Source organism: Carcharodon carcharias, chromosome 6, assembly GCF_017639515.1.
Source record: "Carcharodon carcharias isolate sCarCar2 chromosome 6, sCarCar2.pri, whole genome shotgun sequence".
Classification (NCBI taxonomy): Eukaryota; Metazoa; Chordata; class Chondrichthyes; order Lamniformes; family Lamnidae; genus Carcharodon; species Carcharodon carcharias.
In genome coordinates this window covers 178,375,503-178,381,502 of record NC_054472.1, presented here as the reverse complement: position 1 = coordinate 178,381,502, position 6,000 = coordinate 178,375,503, and positions in this window count along the sequence as shown.

The following is a 6,000-nucleotide window of genomic DNA, read 5'->3' as shown; positions in this document are numbered from 1 at the left end:
GGATTAAAGTTACAAGTTTTATGTTCTGCACAAGATAGTGTCCTGTTTAGCATCATGAGACTCTCACATAAGTGAACCTCGCAAGAGTCCATTTTAGTGCCCAATATAGTTATCATGTAACCTTAATTTGGGGGAGATGGTATTGTCACTAACTAGTAATCTAGAGGCCCAGACTAATCCTCTGGGGGCATTGGTCCAAAATTCCACCACAGCAGCTGAAGGAATTTAAATTCAGTTAATAAAATCTGAAATATAAAGCTACTATCAGTAATGGTGACCATGAAACCATCGTTGATTGTTGTAAAAACCCATCTGGTTCACTAATGTTCTTTATGAAAGGAAATGTGACATCCTTACCTGGTCTGGCCTACTTGTGATCCCAGATCATAAGGAATGTGTAACTCTTAACTGCCCTCTGAAATGGCCGAGCAAACCATTCAGTTCAAGGGCACGTGGAACGGACAACAAATGCTGGCCTTGCCAGTGATGCCCACATCCCATGAAAGAGTAAATAATAAAAAACAAAAAAAAAGGATAATAGCATAACAGGGATCATAGCCACTTGTTGTGTGTACTCAAAACTTTATCTTGTAGGTGCCATCATGACTTTTTGGAAGATAGATTCTAGTGAAATAAGGCCAATTATAAAGCAACAAATTGGTTTATTTATCATAACATATATGAATGAACAGAACGCAGGTTCCCAACAACTACTTGCATTTATATAGTAGCTTTAAATTGTAAAATAAGCCAAGGCACTTCACAAGAGTGTTATCGGACAAAATTTGACATGGAGGCACATAATAAAATATTAGGACAGGTGACCAAGGGTTTGGTCAAAGAGGAGGTTTTATGGAGGGTCAGAAAGGGCGACAGAATGGGAGCGAGCAGAGAAATTTAGGGAGGGAATTCCAGAGTGTAAGGTCTTGGCAGCTGAAGGCCTGGCCACCAAAGGTAGGGCAAAGGAAATTGAGGATGTACAGAAGGTCGTATTTAGAAGAATGCTGAGTTCTCCGCAGTTTATAGTAACTGGGGTTAAGTAATATTATTGGGATGCAGTTAGGTTGGACCATTCTATCTGACCAAGCAATGCCTGGATTGGGACAGCTTAATGCTGACACTAAAATCCAAAAGTGAAAAAGTATAGTAGTGACATACCTTACACTAAGCGGAACCATTGATTTGATATACAGTTTTTGATAAAAGCAAAATACTGCAGACGCTGGAAAACTAGAACAAAAACAAAAATACTTGGAAAAACTCAGCTGGTCTGACAGCATCTGCGGAGAGGGATACAGTTGACGTTTCAAGTCCATATGACCCTTCATCAGAACTAAGGCATAGAAATGAGATGAAATATAAGCTGGTAGAAGGGGATGGAACAGGAGAGCTCAATAGGGGGCCACTATTGAGGCCAAGAGTGAGAAGGCCAAGAAGAGACTGCCAAAGATGTCATAGACAAAAGGACAAAGGGGTGTTGACGGGGATATTATCTAAAGGATGTGCTAATGGGGACAGTAAGGGAAGCAAGCTAGTGGCAGATGGCCCTGGTGTGGGTGGGGTAGGGGGAAGGGATTGAAATGGGCTAAAAGGTGGAGATGAAACAATAGATCGAAATAAATTTAAAAATAGGAGGGAAAAGAAAAAAATATATAGTTGTAAAAAAATTATAAATTATTGGAAAAAGGGGGATCAGAAAGGTGGTGGGGATGGAGGAGAGAGCTCATGATCTAAAATTGTTGAACTCAATATTCAGTTTGGAAGACTGTAAAGTGCCTAGTCAGAAGATGTGATGCTGTTCCTCCAGTTTGTGTTGAGCTTCACTGGAACATTGCAGCAGGCCAAGGATGGACATATGGGCTTGAGAGCAGGGTGGTGTGTTGAAATGGCAAGCAACAGGGAGGTCTGGGTCATGCTTGCGGACAGACCGAAGGTGTTTTGATGTAGTCTCCGTTTGCATGGAAATCCAGCAGTCGAGCAATGTATTCCACACATCGAATCTGAATTCAAATTTTCATGCATGCTTTTTGGCAAGTTGAACTGCTGCATGCATTTGCAATCTGAAGCTGGAGACAATCTAAAGCCCATCCATTATACTGAAGTCAGTCAGCTTGATCAGAATTGCCTCATGGTCCGCTACTTTATCTCTCCAGATCTACTTCTGCACAGTGGGGCTCTAACTTTGCACTTTCCCTTTCATAAAAGTACAACTTATTTTCATGCAATTATCAGCTAAAGGCATTTTTTATCCCAATACCTCTAAAATTAGCAAAGTGTAATGAGCACTAAAAATTGATTGGACCCTTAGGGTACATTTTGCATGACACAATAAATTTTGTCTCACTAAATCACAAATTATTGATGACACTGCCACTATTGCGCCAAAATTTACTATTCTATGCATTAACCAGAGTCATGCAATTAAGTCCAGCATTAATAAATATTTCTAAATGGACTTTATTTAATTCTTACACCACTGTGAGATTATGAAGTGCTGTCATTTGCTTCTCTCCAATTCTGCAATCAAACTGTCTCCTTGTTATTGTGAAAACCCAGTAGCACATTTTACCTGGTGATAACTGTGATTCGGTGGAATGCATTCTGAGTCAGGACATTATGAGTTCAGCTTACACTCCGGAGACTTGGGGCAGAACTTTGTGTTTTGGACTCAAATGCAGATCCCGACTCTGCACCATATCGGGAGCAGTCACCCGACAGTGATTTTGCCTGGATTGGTAAATTAGTGCCAGATGGCACACTCACCCATCCAATTAAGGACAACAGGCAGTCTCCCAAAGCTGGAAAGATCTGCATTCTGCTGCTGCAGATAAGGCCTCCATCTTGAAGCACTCTCTCAGCAATTTTTAAAAACTTGAAATAAACTTGGCCACAGTTGCAGGACCCCCCATTTTGCAGAGGGTGGCCTGCAGCTGCAGCTGTAGCCAGGCAGGCTGCAGGGAGGGTTGCAAATCTTTATGGATTGTTGACTCTCCAGTCTGCTGCTGGGAGGCCTGCAGGAAAATTCCAGTTGGCCTCTGGTCATTGGCCTTTTAATCTCTTTAATTAGTTGCTTGAGATGTATAGGCGGGTAGACGTGAACTACTTTCAGCCCCAGATAGGTTGATTATCAAGAACAATATTGATCTTGCAAGAAATAAGGTGGGTGCTTTCTCCAAGATTCCTCAGTATGATTCACTCTGAATTTCACCAGAGCGATTCAAGAAAAATAAAAGATGAGGCACTTTTGGATGCGTTTGGGCACAGAAAAGAATTGTCTGTGGATGACCATGAAGTAAAGATTAAAGTCATTAGTATATTATATTGACACTCTGCTGTACCTTAACATCCATTGCCTCATGGACATGTTGTAATGAACTGGTCATAACATAGAAAGAGTGCTGCCTTATCAGAGGTACCAGACTTTCAATGAGACATTAAACTGAAGCATCATCTGCCCACTGAAGTGCACAGAAGAGATCAAAGTAAAGGAGGAGAATTCTCCTGGCATCCTAGACAACAGAGTAAATATCCATTGATCTGTTGCTGTTGCTGCTGTGTTCATGCTGTTGACTCACGGAGTGCCACGTCTGCCTGCATAACAATAGCACCAACACTTGACTCAGCTCACTGGCTGTAAAGTCCTTTGAGCATGTAAAAGATACTAAAACAAAAACAAAAATACCTGGAAAAACTCAGCAGGTCTGGCAGCATCTGTGGAGAGAAACACAGTTAACGTTTCGAGTCCGAATGACCCTTCAACAGAACTATGTAAAAGTAGAAGAGAGGTGAAATATAAGCTGGTTTAAGGTGGTGGGGTGGGGGGGAGGTGGGACAAGTAGAACTAGTGATAGGTGGAGATAACCAAAAGATGTCACAGACAAAAGGACAAAGAGGTGTTGTCTAAAGGAATGTGCTAATTAAGGGCAGAAAGCAGGACAAGCAAGGTACAGATAGCCCTAGAGGTGGTGGGGTGGGGTGAAGGAATCAAAAAAGGCTAAAAGGTAGAGATAAAACAATGGATGGAAATGCATTTAAAAATAATGGAAATAGATGGGAAAAGAAAAATCTATATAAATTATTGGAAAAAACAGGGGGATCAGAAAGGGGGTCGGGATGGAGGAGAGAGTTCATGATCTAAAATTGTGGAACTCAATATTCAGTCAGGAAGGCGTAAAGTGCCTAGTCGGAAGATGAGGTGCTGTTCCTCCAGTTTGCTTTGGGCTTCACTGGAACAATGCAGCAGGCCAAGGACGGACATGTGGGCACGAGAGAAGGGTGGATTGTTGAAATGGCAAGCGACAGGGACGTCTGGGTAATGCTTGCGGACAGACCAAAGGTGTTCTGCAAAGCGGTCACCCGGTCTGCGTTTGGTTTCTCCAATGTAGAGGAAACTGCGTTGGGGTCTACGAATGCAGTAGACTAAATTGAGGGAAGTGCAAGCGAAATGCTGCTTCACTTGAAAAGAATGTTTGGACCCTTGGACGGTGAGGAGAGGGGAAGTGAAGGGGCAAGTGTTGCACCTTCTGCGGTTGCATGGGAAGGTGCCGTGGGAGGGGTTTGAGGTGTAGGGGGTGATGGAGGAATGGACCAGGGTGCCCCAGAGGGAACGATCCCTGTGGAATGCTGCCACGGGGTGAAGGGAAGATGTGTTTGGTGGTGGCATCATGCTGGAGTTGGCGGAAATGGCGGAGGATGATCCTTTGAATGCGGAGGCTGGTGGGGTGATAAGTGAGGACAAGGGGGACCCTATCATGTTTCTGGGAGGGAGAGGAAGGTGTGAGGGCAGATGCGCGGGAGATGGGCCGGATACAGTTGAAGGCCCTGTCAACCACCATGGGTGGAAAACCTCGGTTAAGGAAGAAGGAAGACATGTCAGAGGAACTGCTTTTGAAAGTGGTATCATTAGAACAGATGCGACAGAGGCGAAGGAACTGAGATTGGGATGGAGTCCTTATAAGTAGCGGGGTGTGAGGAGCTGTAGTCGAGGTAGCTGTAAAAAAAGCATGCATGTGGGAAAGAGCGCACTTTGACAGATGGGGAATCCGTACCCACCCCCCCCCCGCCCACCCGCACAGGAAGCACATAGCGCTTCCCGTCGGGGATGCCGTTGGGTGGGCCTTAATTGGCCTGCCCAATTAAAATGACAGCGGGCCCCATTTCGGTGGCTGGGGTCGGCTGTCCGCCCGCCGCGAGCTGGTGGGGCCCGCACGCCATCCGAGGGCAAAATCCTGCCCATCATAATACAAAGCAAACTTCTACTACACAAAATGGTGGTGTACCACATCAGTGAAAGGTAATGCAGATGGTTTGGCCGTCTGAGCAGGATAAGTGATAGTAGATTATTGAAGGCAGTGTGTCAATCCTGAGTCCACGTGACAAGACCAAGGGAACAACAGCAAAAACCATTTACTTTCAAAGTACTCTCCAATTATTTTTTGTTTTGTAGCATGCAGCTGATTCATTTAATTGTGTGGGGCCCTTTAAAAAATTTTCGCACATGCAGTATCTTAAAAGGGCTGACTTGTACAGGAACTTTCAGATTGCTGTGTGGCCAAACATCTTAGCGGGAACATTGTTTGCATTTATTTAGTGCCTTTGACATAAGAATATGTCCCAAGGTGCATCACAGGAGCATTTTCAAAAACAATTTGACGCTGAGCCACATAAGAAGATGTTAGGGCAGATGACCAAAACCTTGGTGAAAGAAGTAGGTTTTAATGAACATCTTTAAAGAGGAGAGAGAGGTAGACAGGCAGAAAACTCTAAGGAGGGATTTCCAGAGCTTAAGCCACAGGCTGGTGAAGACATGGTTGCTAATGGTGATGAAAATGTTGGTTAGACAATATTAAAAATTATATTCAATAGCTACAGCTTGGTAGCTTGAGGTAGAATGCTTGTAGAACCTCAGGTCCTTTCTATCTAATATTATTGAATTTATACTGGATTGATTCACTTAATTTATATCTGATTTGAAAACAAAATGGATGGGCCCTTAGGTAC